At 44.4% G+C, this 16,802-nt stretch overlaps 1 protein-coding gene across 10 annotated transcripts in view; it reads right to left on the minus strand.

The window, feature by feature from the left end:
• KALRN (kalirin RhoGEF kinase) overlaps window positions 1-16,802 on the minus strand; it is a 495,524-nt gene that overhangs the window by 74,882 nt on the left and 403,840 nt on the right. The gene's annotated exons all lie outside the window — the stretch shown is intronic.

Below are 16,802 nucleotides of genomic sequence, written 5' to 3' on the forward strand. Positions count from 1 at the left end.
CACAGGCAGGGCTTCCGAGCCTGCAGCAGGCAGATAATGCATCTCGCTGGGAACAGCGGCCTCAGCAGCAGCTGGAGAAGGAAGATGGGGATGGGGAACCAGCAGGGGCACCCCTGCCCTTCTGCCCCTCTCCCTTTCCCCACAGCCTGGGCCAGGGGCAGACCCTCACTGAGGGTCCACACAGCACCTAGCACACTGGAACCTTACTCTTGGTGTGTTTTAAAAGCCATCCCAAGACAAACTTTAAGACTTCTTGTTTAAGAAACTAGAAAACATTCTAAAAGAAGCATTTCACTATTTAATTCCCATGCCTCTTGGCAGAGCTGACCACTGCCAGGATAAGCTCTGCAGGAGCTCAGGCTGAGCAGTGCATGGGCACAGCGTCCCACGAGGGCACAGCACCCCGTGTGCAGGATCCCATGAGGGCACAGCATCCCACAAAGGCACAGCATCCCATGAGGATGCAGCATCCCACGGCAGCGCTCAGATTTCCTCAGCTGGCTCCTGCAAAACCCCACGGACCTGGGAGGTTTGAGGGATTCACAGGGACATCTAGTGGTAAACCCTAGCGGCACGGAGAACAAATCCCAGCGTTGCTTGAGGGAGCCAAAAAGTTCATTTCTGATTTCCCTCAAGGAACGCTTGAGCCATCAGGCCAAGAAAGAGCATCTTAGAGATACAGTGCACGTTCTAACAACGGCACATGGCAATAAAACAGTGCTTAGAGGTGAAGTTTCAGTAAAGCAGTGCTTACAGGTGAAGTTTGAGAGTCTCAAGAGGGCTTTAAAACAAGTTTGTAGCTCTTGTAATTGCAGCTGAACTTTAAAACCTAATTAAGATGCAATCTCAGCTCTGAAAAACTGTTTGCTTAATTAAGACAGAATTGAAGGAATTGAAGTCATTATTCGGGAGGTGGGGAGGAAGCAAGCTTTTTTTTTTTTTTTTTCCCCTTTCTCCCCAAACGTACAATGCTGGGAATATTGTGAAGGCTATATCTGAAAAGTTACTCTTTTAAGAAAGATACACCTATGTATATTCAATGATGAATTACACATGCAATAAATATTTAATAAAGCAAGATATGAACGAAAGACATTTTTAATAATCACACCGTTTCAATTAGCTCCCACAGTGCAGAAGAAGAGACATGCTGTGGGCACAGTCTAGCTCAGCTTCAGCACTGGATGAGGACAAATTCTGCCCTGAACTTGAGTGGGAACTGTGCTGTCACCTGCACTGGGCCTGCAGCTTCAGACTGGGAGCTCAGCCGACAGGAGGTAGCAGCGTGGCAGAGATCGCATTGGGAAAAATAATTCTGCACAGTTCACTTGCCCTAGACGAGGGCTGAGGAGGCTTTTGCCTGGGATTAGAAAGGGTCCTTAACCTCACTTCCTATGTTCACATTATATTCTTTATGTTATTTTTGGACAGGATGCAATAATGTGTGGCTCTGCGGTCCCCGAACGGCCTCCATGTCCCCTGTCATGGAAAACATTCCCAGCCTTGCTCTAAACCAGCCCAGCTCTCAGGATTTTGAGGAAACACCTCCCGGCACCACACTCTAAACCCGGCTGCTGTTATCTGCAGTGCAGTGACCGAGGAAACGTCGGGGTCCTGACTCGCCCCAGCTGAAGCTGAGGCTATTAGCAGTGTGTCTGCACCGCAGGCCAAATGCGCTGCCCTGTGCAACACCGATGATGGAAGGGAAGTCATTTGAGTCAGGATGATGAGGAAATTAGTTCTGTCTGCTCTTAAATACAGCTTCAGAAAATTCCCCAGGCATGAGTTGCTTTTGTATGAAATCCGAGAGAGTCTGCAGAACTGACTTTTGCTGTAGAGTGGAAATAAGTTCTTCCAATTTTTTTACGCAGTCCTTTCATGGAAATTTTGGGGTGAAAGTTGGAACATATCAAACCTTACACTGTATCTAGTGCTCTGTTGTACACGAAGAGGCTGCTTAATTGTCTTAGGTTATAAAGTGAGGGACAAATATGAGGGAAACACAGGGCAAAATACCTGGTGGATACAACAGCTTCATCTGGGTCAACAGCAACGTGGAGAAATACGCCTGGCCTATGTTGCCTCAGAGGTCTGTCATGCAGGCCAGCAGTGACAACGTTTGTCACTGTAACAGGTGCTGCTTCCTTCCCCCATCACATAAAGATAGAGATAAATAACATAATGGCCATCAGGAGCATCTGTTTGTTACTTATGCGAGTCAATCCTACATCGTGCTTTGGGGTGTAAAGCGATCTCTGCTGAAAATCCATCCCCACGGGCACCACCATCAGGGAGCGAGATGCATTATGGCTGCTTTATTTTTTTAGTCCAATGAAGCTTAAGTATTAGCCACTCGTTTCTTATGAAGGAACAGGGAAACAACCGTCTCACAGAAATAACTCACAGATGGCAAAAGGGAGATGGATTTGCCCAGTTTTAAATACATCACTGAATTATGTGATGAAACTTGCAGAAACAAACAGTGCAAGAACGTGCATGAAATTTAAGCTTAGTTAATAAGGAGAGCTAGGTACCTCCACAGAGCAACTCAGATGCTGTGGGCAGGACAGTAAACATGGATGTGCGGAGAACCAGAACGTGAGAAACACCAGGAGCAAGGACTCAGCAGCATTTCTTTTCTGACTACAGCCTAGTTTCAGCTCATGGAGATATCAAGAGTTACACAGCAGCTCACAGAGCCCAGAAGACACTGGGTGACTTGATTCATTACCAACTCTCACACTCACTTTCGGGGTGACTTTGGGGAAAAAATGTGTGCAATAAAAGGATACTACCATTTCTTGTTCCCCTCAAAGTGGTCAGAAACTGAGGTTAGACATCCTGCACTGAACAACAAGAAGAGTTTTTATTGTTTGATGTGTCTTGATATGAGGGTGGCAAAATACATGGCTCTGATGTTATCAACTGTTAGATATAGTATTAAAAAAGCTCTTTGATCAATATGCCTTGCCTGCTAATGCTACTCACAAAACCAGGTAAATCTGAACAACTGGAAGGAACGCAGATTGGCAGACTGAAGCAGTCCTTGTTCAACCAGTACATTGCAGTACATTATTCTTGGCTCTGGCTCCAGCTATTTTCAACAGCACTAAACATTCATTAGATTAAATCAAATGAACCACGTTCTTTAAAAATAGCCAGAGCCCTGTCATGCCAGTTGGAAAAAACAACAACTTTATTGGGTATTAAAACAGATCAAATAAATTAAAAATAAATAAATAAATTGAGTCACATTCCCTCCTGGCGCAAGAGAGCACAACTCCAAGGAGAGGTTTTTGGCTTCTCAATTCGGCACAGTGGTAGGTAAAAAAAAGAACATTCTCAACTAGCTAAAACAAACAAATTAAAAAGAAATATAGACAGCCCAGCACAAACTCCACGCTGAACTGCAGTGTAGGCATATGTTCAGCAAATGTTAGGGTATATCATTCCTTATGCCTCTGCTCTAGACAACAGCATGGGATTGGCTGACGACAATTTAGAAGAGTTGCATGGCCAAAGAGCACCCTGGCCAACCAACTCTTCTGTAAAGCCTTGAAGGCCACATCCAGACCTGTCTCCCTTGCCAAATGCTCCAATGTGAGATGGGCCTCACCTTTCTGTGCTACATCACACATTTCTCTCAAGAGTCACAAGCCCCCCACTGACAACATAACTTCTCTTTCCTAATTTACAACTCATCCTTTTTCTTTTTCTGCACTTTGTAAGAAGGAAGAGCCCTGTCCTGCTGCCTTCCTCCGACACCTCAGCAGAGGCTCTAGTGCTTTGGCAAGGTAGGGGCAGCTTCTGGCAAGGCCTGCCCTTGGGCCAGCAGAGTGGTTTCCCCGGACCCATGAGCCGTACCACCAGAGGAGTCAGCAAAGAGCCTCCCCTCACCAACCACTTTAACGTAAGAGGCCCACTGGAGCCACGTACCGCTTTATCATAGAATCATGAAGGTTGGAAAAGAGCTCCAAGATCATCTGGTCCAACCGTCCCTCTGCTACCAATGTCACCCATTAAACCATGTCCCTAAGCACCAGGTCCAACCTTTCCTTGAACAACCACAGGGATGGTGATGTTAGTAATGGGTTACTTGGGTTCTGGAGAACTACACTAGGCGGTGGACACATCCTGAACAAGCTCCTGGACAAAATAATAAAAAAAAAAATAATAAAACCTTCAGGAAAAAAAAAAAAAAGTGAAATAAAAATTTAAAGTAGCTTTTGTATTCATTTCCTGAAGCACTTATCTCCATTAAAGCAGAGACATATCTTTGGGAGTTACAGCAATAAGCAATGATGGAAGACGCAAGCATTAAAGTGCTGCCTTTTGGACAAGTTTTGGCTCCTCTCTTACTGTGTTGCGCCTCAGTGGGGAAATCATGAGCCTATCTCAGCCCATCATAGTCTGATTTCCAAGACAAACAGGAGCCTCACCCACTTGTGCATGACAAAGGTGAGTTGTTTTAGCAACTACAGCCTAATAGTGTACCAGAAGTAGTCCTGATGTGCCTGTCTCAACTTGCCTGAGGTTGTTCTATTTGGATGCTAGAAACCACAGCTAATTTTCTCTTTAAATGGGATTTCTCCTTCCTTAGAGAAAGTCTTCTTGTTTGTTTTGTTTTGTTTCTGATAGAAGAGAAGTAGACATCTCGGTCTACTTGCCTGAGATGTCTTGCAGTAAACAGCAAGCTGTGTTCATCAGCTGTCCCCCCATCCAGTATCCAACACAATTATAATTCAAGGCAAACTGAAAGAAACATTAAAAAACTGGCAAACACCATTTGCTAGAGAGGAAACTTTCTCCGTTGGGCCAGTCTGGAAGAATTGGATTGGAATTAAAATAAAATTCAATGTCAATATTGTCAAAGCCCTTATTTATTTGGGCCAAACTATTGGAGTAAGTTTATTTTCCACTTTCCTTTTTCTTAGGGTAAAAAAGAGAACATAGAGGAATTCTTACCAGGCAATGTTTAGGATGGCAAAGCTTGCTGGTTTACAGCATCAGATCTAAGACAAGCATAAAAGAATCTGCAAAGCTGTTATTAAAACTTAAGGAGGATAAAAATAACAAGGACACACGTAACAGGCAGCCTGTTGTGGGGAGAATTAAAAATATATATATAGTTTTTAAACTATATTTTATCAGTTTGTGGAATGACTAGCTAGAAAACAACTGTATGTTGGAACAATGTGGAGTACCTCTGCCCACTTCTGTTCTTTACTGTCCACAGACCAGCAATAACTGCATTTCTCAGATCCTAGCTCTCTGGCAGGTAGGATTTCTGCAGATCTCCTTAACAGAAATGCTGCTCCAAAGGATGTCTGTGAGTGATTGCTGGTTCAGCACCAAACACTCAAGAAATCCTTCTTCTGCTTGGTACCATCAGACATTACCAAAATCTGAACTGCAGCACATTGGCATTTCTAGTCACTACAAGACAGAAAAACCTGTTGCATTTCTGCAAGAGGAACAAGTACACGATGTCTTGGAATAATTTTTCATTCCTATGTTTAGCCAATCTCTTGGTACGTAACAGCTCTGCATTATATGATAGTTCCATGAGCACTTCACATTGTCAAGAGCCAACTGCCCTGCCAAAACTCATTGTTGCCTTTTCTGTCTCTCCCAGGTGCCTGTGCCTTCCTGCCTCTTCCCTGTGCCAACAGAAATGTTTGTGCAGCCTCACAGTGAATCTGATCCACACATGGATCCAGGTTAAAATTAACCTAAGATGGGGGGGGGGGGGGGGGGAGAAAAAAAAAAGTTTCTTTTAGTCCAGATCAGTTCCTTGATCTACCTTGTTTCTCCTGCCATTATTGGCAATAATTTAGTGGAAGAGCCTCAGGGTACATGACAGATGCATCACCTGTATTATTTCTTAGTCTCAGAGATCCCACTCGCTATGGTAGATCCTGACTGCTTGGGGAGGCACGGTGTGCAGGTTTGATGGTTCAGATTCAGTCTCTCTGTGTCAGACAAAATGGGTACTTCCATCTGGCTGGCTATCTTTTGCTCAGCAGAGAGAAGGAAGCACCAGCCCCACGTGCTGCTAAGAACAGGCCCATCTCTGGCATTCCTGCATGTCCCCTAGCACGTTTTTTGATGGATGGTGAGTGAGCTGATGGAGAGCAGAATGTGCATTTTTATGGGCAGAAAGACACATTTTTGAATATAAGGAAAGACTGTACACTGCAGAAGGTGTACAACTTTCAGGTGAAGGCTCTGTCCAAAGCAGTTGTCCCATGGAGCAGCAGCATGTCTGTGTAGCACACGAGGCAGATTTATCTGAGCAGACATGAAACACCCATGAAGATTACTGTAGTGAAAAGCCTGAACTGCCCTTCCCTGCCATCCATGCACAAACTTTTTTTTACTAAGCTTTTTCACAGGTTAGAAAGGCTTTTCTCTGCAGCAAGAGCACCTTGATTCCTTTACACTGCACGAAACTTGTTTTTTGCAGTCTGTGGAAGTAAAAATGTACTTATTTCACTGAGTCCTGCAGAGTTAATGAATTCCTCAGTGCTTTTCCGAAGAATGACATTTGGCTCTTAAGGCTGCATTCTGTTCTCTGATACCTAAATGTAATTCCCATAGATTTCCAAGGAAACTGGGTATATGTTCCTTGGCAAAATGCAACCACTAACTTAAAAATCTGAAGATATGTGAAATCTGCAGAAAAAAATAATGAGCTGGGCACAGTCTGCAAGGAATAAAACTGAAATGTATGAGGACCTTAGAACACTTCTAAAAAACGATCTATAGGAAAGAAAAAGCTTGAGCTAAAAGATTTCAGCAATCCTCCCTACTCTAGAAACTAGAACAATGCCCTTGAAATGGAAACACGGGGTGCTACTATCTAACTTTTAATTTCTTTGGTTTGCAAAAGCAAAGGGCAACAAAAACTTAATTTGGCATCAGGCAGTTAAATGTTATTGGTGAGAAACATGGAACACTGGGTCCTCTTCATTAAAACAAGAGTCAACAGCATATATGAGTTGCAAATTGCATTGGTGAGGAGATGAAATCAGAGCTGCTTTGTTATGGGAAGTCTTGGATAGAGTATCACTGCTGCTTCTGTTTGACCGCACACCTTTAGAGAGACCGGAGGCCATCACTGCAATCTGCAAGCAATTATCCCTCTACTGTTTGAGACTGCATGGAATTTAATTTGTATTTTTTAAACTCCAGAAAGGAAAGGAAATGCTTATTTCACTCCATTACAATTCTGCAGAGTCAATAATTCTTCAGTGCTCTTATGAAGAATTTGTGATACATATGTAAAATAGAGCCTCTTAGGAAATGCTGAGGACAACCAGAGACAAGAATGGTTTAGCCTCTTATAATAAAAGAGGGAACCATTCTTTAGGTGTTCTGAACTGCAAGAGACTTATTTAAACAGATTTAGGGAAAATATAGTCAAACATGGGCTCTGCCTTGAAGAAACAATAAATGCAGTTCTGTAGTTAAAGCAAGGCAGTATTTGTGAGAAGAAGTAATGCCTTTTATTGGGCCAGTTAATATGAATGGGAAACAAAACAAAAAACACTGGCACTTATGTAAATAACCTCCTGCCCTAAGACTTTTAGATCATCAGAGCAACAACAACATTAACTCTACTTTCTTGAATTTGGGATTAATCTGAACTAAGTGAAGCTGACATGGGTTCAGGCTCTTCTTGCAAAATGTGTAACCTGGGAATAACTGCTCTGTCAAAATGCTTGCGTAAATGACAGGAAAATCAGGCTTCTTGTGTCAGGATCAATATATCAAATCCGTGCAGTGTGCTGAAGCACATATACAGAAACATAATTTCAATTACTTAAAATACATTATTTAATACACATGTGCTTTGCATTTCAGTTTGCCTAGCTCTGGTTCAGACTGGTCAGGGAAATGGGATTTTTAGCCTAGCTAGTTCACTTCAAAACACACTCATAAAATATTTGTTTAAGATTAGCAACGGAAGGACCAGCCCAGCAGTGTACAGACCTTGCAGGGTGTAAATACTGCATTTAGGATTAATCCCTTTAACTGTCTGGAAGCTGGGAAGCCTTAAACGAGATTTGCCCTCATCGTTAGTATCTGCATTACTACAAATCTCACAGGTACGATCTATAGGCTCAGCCCTCGTGTTGATGCTATAGAAAGTACATCCACAGTCTGACTTTGAGTTAGTACAAACACAGAACCAGCAGTCTTTATTTTTCTTTCATGCTTAAACTTTAAACAGTTCAGGGCAAGCGACCAGGGAGAAGGTTGCAGCGCATTCAGCAAGGCAGAAGAGGGACATAATAATGAATGGTGGCTCGCTGGGGCTGGTTACGCAGCAAAAAGCCTAGGCAAACAACCCAGATCCCACTCTTCTCCCCACAGTCTCAGATGGATTACGGTCCAACGTCCATCTGCGAATCTGCTAAATTTAGTCTGGCCTCAGAGGAAACACAAGACACAAGCCGTCCACATGCTCCCGCCGCTCTTTCAGCGAAGGCGGCCGGTGACCTTCCTGTTAGCTCAACAGGCCAAGCGCTGCACAGCAACTCCCCCCTTCCCACCATGCTACACGTATCTCAAGACACACGACTAAATAGAGAGGAAATAGATTTTACTCAAAGAGCTATTTTTATACCTCCAGGCTGCTTGTTTTTCACTAGTGGGGCAGAGGCGTGGAGATATTATGGCTGCTGGCTTCAGGTCAGAGCCAGCACAAAAACTCATGCTGCAAACTCTGCTCTGCCTGCTTGCTCTGGTGTCTACAGTACACTCAGCTCAAAGGAGAAGAAGAAAGTCCCTGGGCAGTTATTAAAAAGAAACTTGCACTGAATTCAAACCATTCTCAATAGGTGCCTCCTCTCCTGGATAACTGCATGGGGAGTCCTGGAAAATACCTGCTCTGACCTGGTTTCCCCAGCACCACAGCAGGAGCCTGGCTCCTTCCTCAGTAGAGCAACTGCTGCTCAGACTCGATCACTGCTTTTCACGGAGTCCCTTCAAAGGCCCCTCTGTCTGCTCTGACCCTGTTACAGGAAAGGAAGTTCAGAGCTCAGCTGTTTTATGAAAGGATGGGATGAGCACCAGGAGAACTGGGGACTGGGTAGGACAGGCCATTCCTGGCTCAGACTCCTTTTGATGGGAGATGCCTCTGGTCTTCCCCAGGCAATATGAGATGCTGCACAGCCCAGATTTCTCCAGAAAGCAGTCTCACTTAATGAAATAAAAGTATAGTATTTACTTAGTAGTTCTATCTTACTGACCTTGTCCTTTGTGATGTCCCAACAATTGGGAAATCAATACATTAGTAATACAAATTAAAGATTCCTTTTGCAGCATGCCTTTGAAGACAAGGTGGGAAAATAGGACCAGAGCAGTCTTGCTTGTCTAGGTGTGCACAGCTGAACTACTCCCAGTCTGTCCCAGATGGCTCACAAGGCCAGGAGAAGGCTGTGGCCACCCCCCAAAACCCACCAAAGCAGCTAGATTCTCCTCTTCATCTGTGAGCATGCAGCCAAGGAAGGAGGTTCCTGCTTCTCTGCAGAAAATGGATAGAGACATGGGTGCTCTGAGGCTTCTCAACGCCTGCAGTGAGGAGCACAATCATATCCCATTGCACAGAGCCCTAAATATGTGAGTTGATTTAACTTGCCCCTGGAAAGCAAGGGGTGGCCCTCTGGGAAATCTGGCAGGAGAGCATGGAGAATTTCTGACCCTGGTCTTCCACATAGGCTGCAGGAGAAAAACATGTGCTGAGCTTGAGGGGGACTCACAAGAGCTGCTTTCCCTCTCCCGAGCTCCAGCTCTCGATGGGGAGACCCAGCCTGCCCAGACTACTGCACGTTGGGCTCCACCACCCAAGCCTGGACCTGCCAAGCCACCCTCTGCATGCAACAGAAGCGCTGCAATAAGTAACTGTACCCTTTTCTAAAACCTGCCTCTCCAACAAGCCCACAAGCATATCTACAGGAAACAAATGACTCTTTATCTTGAGAGAGAAGATTTTTCGTTTTGGAAACAGCCAACTCATGTGCACCACTGGGCGCAGTGCTGACAGGCGCTGCGTGGCAGCGATACACCGTGGTCCTCACTTCCTTCTGCAGAGACCAGCACTTAACCCTCCAAAGTGCGAATGCTTCTGTCCTCCTACAGGTCCACGCAGTTTGGAAACATCCCGCACTACATTTTTGCTGATGCTTTCCCATTTGACTACTAGTAGTGTTTCTCTGCCAGTTTTTTGTTGGGTTTTAGTTGGCTGACTAATGCGATGCTAAAAGCAGAAAGATTTATTATCTCAATCGGCAGAAATTCTATATTCCATATTCAGCCACAGCCTAAGATGCTGGTGCCAGTATGTTAATGAAGAGGTATGAGCAATCGATATTATACCTGCTACCAGGAAAGCCTGTTCTCTGACAGCCTCCCAGCCAAATTAAGCAAAAATCCCAAAGGCGCAGTAAACGACGCATTAGAAAACCGAGCATGAGTTACACAATAATAAAGCTGTCGGAGACTGTAATGCCAGAATAAACCTTCAGCTCAGGTGCCTGACCTTTGTGCAATATCAGCTACTGGATTTTGTCCAGTTTTATGCTGTACCCTCCAAGCTGCTCCTGGTACATGCACCATGAGGGTGACCTGTCAAAGGGTCACACATTAATACAGAGAATCAGGCCCAACACATGCTATGTCCAAGCGTCTAATCCTTCTGATCAGATTATTTGTGATCACAGCAGGTGGATTACAGCTCTGTGTGTACCACAGCTGAATTTCCCCCCAGACCAGGTGCTGAATCCTCTGGCATCCTTGATGAGCACAGCTGACTGCAGCATTTTAAATCCCAGTCCCCCTTCCCCCTTTTCTTCTTTCCCAGTGGAAAAAAAAAAAAAAAATCAGCATGGCCACTGTACAGTGAAACTTGGGGTTAAGCTGACAGGGGATTAGGTGGATAAAGTTTTACCCCCTGTCAGAAGGGGAAGCAAAGGCAAAGTAAACAAGAAAATTTGCAGGCTTTCTCTCTTTTAAACAAAGACTCCTGTGTTTAAAATAATAAAAATCCACTGAACAAAAGCAAAGCAACTTCCCCCAAAATAGCCTTTCCTGTTTTATCAAAGCATTCATCTAAATTGTACTTCTCCACAAAAATAAAGTTTCAGGTAGAGCACTGGAGGCCTTGGGCTTTGATTAGATAACAGAACAGCTGAAGCAATAAGTATAATTGACTTCAGTGGTACCTGATACGTCTTAAACAAACCCACGTGGCTGAATCTAGCTTTAAATATCTAGTGATGACATACTGAAAAAAAAAAAAAAGGAAGAAAGAAATAGAAACACCATGTCAGAGAAGTAGTGGCGTTCATGACCTATCAGAACAGGACTCCAACAGCCTGCACTCAATCTGCCCCTATGCCTTGTAGCTGCTGAGACTCACTGTGGAGGCCAAGTACTTGCAAGGCTTGGTCAGGCTGTGCCTACCTTATCTAGCTGCTCTGGGAGTGCTTGGACTGACACAACCACTAGGGCTTGGCTGCACAAGAATTTATCAGTACAGTTATGTCTTCTGGATGTACTAATGTATCTGCCATTTGTGGCAGAGCTACAGCTGTAGTGACAGGAATATTCCTATTCAGCTTTAGCTCATCTTGGTCTACCTCTTAGAAAGAACAAAAAGCACATCTCATCACCCATATTGCCACTTGTTGCTAAATATTTGTTCATTTTTGATTATTTTGGTGATAATGCAGTCCAGGAGAAGGTGTAAGCATTGACAACACCAAGAGTGGACACTTTATGATTATCTGAGTTCTCCCACAGTTGACTATGAGGTAGGAGAAAGTATAGGATCCAAGACCAAAAGGTAACAGCTGATAAGGGAGTGAAGCATCATCAATCATTCCAGCACCCAAGCAGGAGTTGCCTTCTAAGGGAGAAAGAAGTGATGTGGGGAGAAGCTGTGAAGGTCCATGAAAGTGAAGCCAAAAACCACCAACCATTTCAAGAGCAAGAGGAGGAAGACACAGCAGTGAAAAAACAAAGGAAAGGATGACCTGACCGAAATAGCAAAGCGGTTTTGAGTTCTCTAGTCTTTCTATTCCCATTCCTTAGCATTATTCATTTTTCCCCTGGTATATTGAGGTGGAACACTGGTCCCAAGCTGGGCCCAGAAGCCCTTGGTGTCAGCCTACAGAGAACTGCCATGTTACAAAATGCTTGTTAGCCGACTTGTTTCCAGCTGCTCTATCATAATTGAAACAGAGTGAAAATGCAGTAGAAGCTTTCCTGGTGGGATTTTTCAACATATGTCATGTCCTGAACTTGTAACAAGGATGCCACGAGGCACTAAGCACTAGTAGGAGGGGTTTGTGTGACCTCTTTTGAAAGGCTGTACAATGAAATTCTGACTTCGAACACCCCTGTTGGACCGGTATTAGGAACAGAGGAACGGGGTTTTTGTTTGTTTGTTTGTTTTAATACTGCGTGTTTATATTGACAATGGGAGCCTGAACACTGTTCATTTAATAAAAAGCCCATGACCTGTTTATGTGCCAGATAAATCAACTGTTACCTAATAAAATGTTTCTTTTAGTTCAGAGCCATACAAACATTTTAATTGACTGCTCTTAATTAAGACTTTCAAAAACAAAAACAACTTCTCTGCCTCTACAAGGACAACTGAAGGTTTAATGCAGTGCACTAAAACTTCTGAATCGTCCTCACACAGCTCCCCCGAGAAATCAGGAATCATTACCATCGAATATGTTTTGCAACAGAGATTGTTTAAAACAACAGAGAAAGTGCGCAAGCCAATGTAGATCACAATTTAATACTCAACAGGAACAGGGACACAACAAAAGCAACCTAGACTCTTTTCCCCTACTAAAATCCAAGATGTTCTTAAAAACAGAGACGTGGGAAGAAACGATCATGCTTTTCCCTACATAGATTGCTCTTCTGAGATCAGGGGCTGGAGGGAAGAGACTTCCAACCCCAACAAGAGCCACATTATAGCCTCACTGGTTTTGCACACTAATCCATATAATGATCCATATAATGTTTCCCACGAGGAGTGGTCACAAAAATGCAGGTTTCAGGGTAACCTCTTTTTCATTGATACTATTCTTTTTTTCACCAGATTTTATTCATCTTCCCTCTTTTCTTCCTCTGCAGCTTAGCCTGCAGTCACACCTACCAGCCACAGGATCCCACAGGCCATAAGATCAGGCAGGTGGGACTCTCTAAATGGAGAAGCTTTCACCTGAGCAGCACTGAAACCCCTGGCCCTCCTGCCTGAAGTCTGACAGTGTCCCAGCTGATGCACCCAAGCCAGCATGAGCAGGCTGGGAAAAGCAGACAGGATGCTCACTCTGCCAACACACACCTTGCGAGGCCTACGTTCCCTCTGCAGTTGGAAGACACCCAACTATTGCTCAGTTTGCTCTGTTACAAGGACCCACCACTGCCACCAAAGCCCTGCTGTTAAGTGGCCATCTGCCTGCGCAGCAAGATGTTTGCATAGCATCTTAAAACAATGTACTTCTCATCTCCTCCAGGGATTTGGACGAGAAACAAGCATCCTGCAGGCTGAATCTGGTTTGGGGCCCTGAATGGGATCCCTTTGCATATCATCAGCCTAAACCAAATGCTATAAACCCTATTGTTTTAACGCTTTCTGTTGTGATGATTGACATTGTTTAAAATTACTACAAGAACTAGCCTTTGAATTACACTGTGACTATGATATTACAACAGAAATGTTGAGTGAGCGATCATAAAACAAGATTTGTAAGATCAAGATTTCTTCTAAAGGTTTGATAGGCCAAATTCAAATTTGGAATCACTCAGATGAAACTAACAGGCTGACACCAGGAACATGCTTGTCCCAGTGTGCTTAATGAATATTGACTAGGTCATTAGGTCGCTTTCCATCCATGCAGATTTCTCCCTTAATGTGAAATTTATAGTTTAATACCTTAGAGCTCAATTATAGAATAAAAGAGACAGGAATAAAAGTCACAGTTTTCTGTAATTAGCCCCGTGAGACAATTCAAACAGAGCTTCATTCCTAGTGTCACAAGCCTTTCTTTTTCCTTCTGAAGGAATGCCAGTCAGGAAAAAAATAATAACACAAATTCTCGATTACAGTAACAAGACTGCAGACCAGTTCCTCGTATTCAGTCATCTGTAAATTATTTGCAAAAAGGTGAATCTCAGAAACCTGTTTGACTTTTTACAGGGGGTAATTGCAAACTCCGTCAGCTCACTGGAAAGCGCAGACAGGCAGGACTGTACTTGGGCTCTGAACTGTAGTAAAGTCATGAAAAAAACAAGTGTGTATCCTTCAAAGGAACACAGCCAGGAGTCAGTCGGAAGGCTGGGAGACTAGTCCTTGACGTCTCTGTGCTTTCACTGATCAACAAGAGAAATCTGCAAAGATATTCCATTATGAAATATAGGGAATGTTTTTTGTTTTTGTTTTTGTTTTTTTGTATCTTATATTTCCACCAACTTTTCCCTTTTGTAATATTTTATGTTAACTCAATAACTATTTAGAATGGAATAGTGTTAAAGGGGGGAGGGGGGGGGAAGAGAGCCAGAGCACATGTTCAGTTGTGATGTTTGATTTTGTTTCCAGTGGCTTTCACAGGTGTTCTGCTCAGATGTTGATGTTTCAGGTGCATCTTTTGTCTTTCATTTTAAGGATGGTAGGTACTTTCTGTGAGCCTCATGATTTATATTTACAGTCCACCATAATTTATATAGGACAAAACACAGTTATTTACCATTTTCATTAAGCAGATGCAACTATTCTACATTTGTCAAAAACTGCATGTTTATATCACAGATGGCAAATTTTACTAATAGAAATTTTATGTATGGATACTTTCTATTCTTGAAATTACCGTGCTTGTAAAGGCAAAGAATGGTGTGCCTTGTTAACTGCAAGCAAAATTCAGCTATTCTGCAGCTGTGTATCTTTACGTATTTGAAACAGATGGGGGGAGACCACTTGATGCTGACATAAGACGTGCCAGCCTTTGCCCTACATAAAGCAAGGATTGTAGAGAAGGGCCAGACATTTTGGAATCTTGGACCAAGGGATTCCTAATCCAAACCATGCCCGAAGATACTGGAAATAGAGAAGGACACAAATCTGAACAGCTAGAAGCCGTTTATGATGTTAATCCTTGCAGGATCTCATGAGACTGGCAAGCTCTTCCAGTGGATAGTTCATTTTCCACTTTAAACTTACTCTCCTCTCTTTATTTCAAGCATCTGTACATTCATTTTAAACAATTTCCTGTTTTCCTAGTGGAAGGAGAACTGATTAGACACAGAAGAACCTATTTGCTGTACTCTGGCCAAAACTGTGGACTGGGTGGCTATTTTTATTATTTCTAGAAGCACTTCTGGAGATCCCATTAATGCTGAGTCTCCCTGTTACAGGTCTGGTGTGTGCAGAAAGAAAACAGAGGCTGAGGGGGAGAGAGATGCAAGGAGCTAAAGGCAACGAATGCATGGATGGAGCCGGCTGGCCCCAGACTGACTGCACCTGCCTGGAGAAGAGGGGGTGAGAGCCAGCTCAGTGAATTCCCTGGGATCATCCATCTCATGGCCTAGCAAGGTGCTGGCACAGGCTGGGTGCTGTGTTCAGGCAGCCTGGAGCCCACTGGACATCGGTTGGCTCCCGCCTGCCAGCCACAGCCCCACACTATGCCCATCGCACTGTGCCCACTGTGCGGCATTGGCCTGGTGCTCAACCCTCATCCCCACACCACCTGGCCTCCATCCTCCTCAGGGCTTCCTGCCTCCCTGCCCATGGCCTACACTCGCAATTTTTTGGTGTTGTTTCATTTGAGGAGAAACTCTTCAAGCCAACGAGGTCTGAGAGGCATTTCACAGCATCCCTCAGCAGAGGAGCCGAGCCCAGCGCGCTCCCAGTGGGCACGTCTCTGTCTTCCTGTGAGTCACCTCATGTCAGGTGCTGGCTGCTCTTACGCAGGCCAGGCTGATTTTCGGCTTCACCTCTTTACTCACACGTTTAATCTGCAGGGAGGTGTGGCAGCGCTTCTCAGAAGACAGCCCTGTAGGGCTGAAGGGAGAAGCTGAGGACCAGGACAGGCTCCTAGGGCAGCAGCAGCAGCCAGAAGAGCCGGCAGGGCATGGGCATGCGGGGAGGAGAGGTGTGGCAGGTCTACGTGACATGGGACAAGTTGGAGTTTGCACCTCAGGCAGCGAGGACAGTCAGCAGCATCTTCACCTCCTGCCTCCTGGGCTTTAAAGTAAACTCTGACTCCAGACCCCTTACAGTGCCCTGTGCACCTCTCCCCACTGCAACCACAGGGCTGCAGGCAGGGAGCAAAGGCAGACGAGAGCTCGATTTCAATGCTTTTTCTCAAAACAAACATAACCACCAAGCTTAACTTGTTCAAACAAGAACGGATCAAGTTCTATTTCCCCTAACTCAGGGGGAGAAACAAACAAATTTTAAAAGCCAGTTGAGGCTGTGGGTTTGAAGCCAGGAGTGGGACCTGTGGAGCTATTCCCCTGCACCCTACAGAACACAGCCAGAAGGGGACTCGCTCCAGCCACACTGAACCGAACAGGTCCTGGTCTAGCAGTCTGGGGCATCTCCTGTGTCTGACTGCACTGATGTGATGCGTGGGACACAGAGCTCAGAACACAACATCAACGGAATAGGCCACAGACACCACAGAGACGAACAATATTTCACCTTTCAGTGCAGGTGTTTGTAGGAAAGGGTAGGACATTTCCCTGAAAACTGATGTAAACACCCAAGCTCTCAGGGT

This window comes from Aythya marila (genome assembly GCF_965140915.1).
Source record: "Aythya marila genome assembly, chromosome: 6".
NCBI classification, from domain to species: domain Eukaryota; kingdom Metazoa; phylum Chordata; class Aves; order Anseriformes; family Anatidae; genus Aythya; species Aythya marila.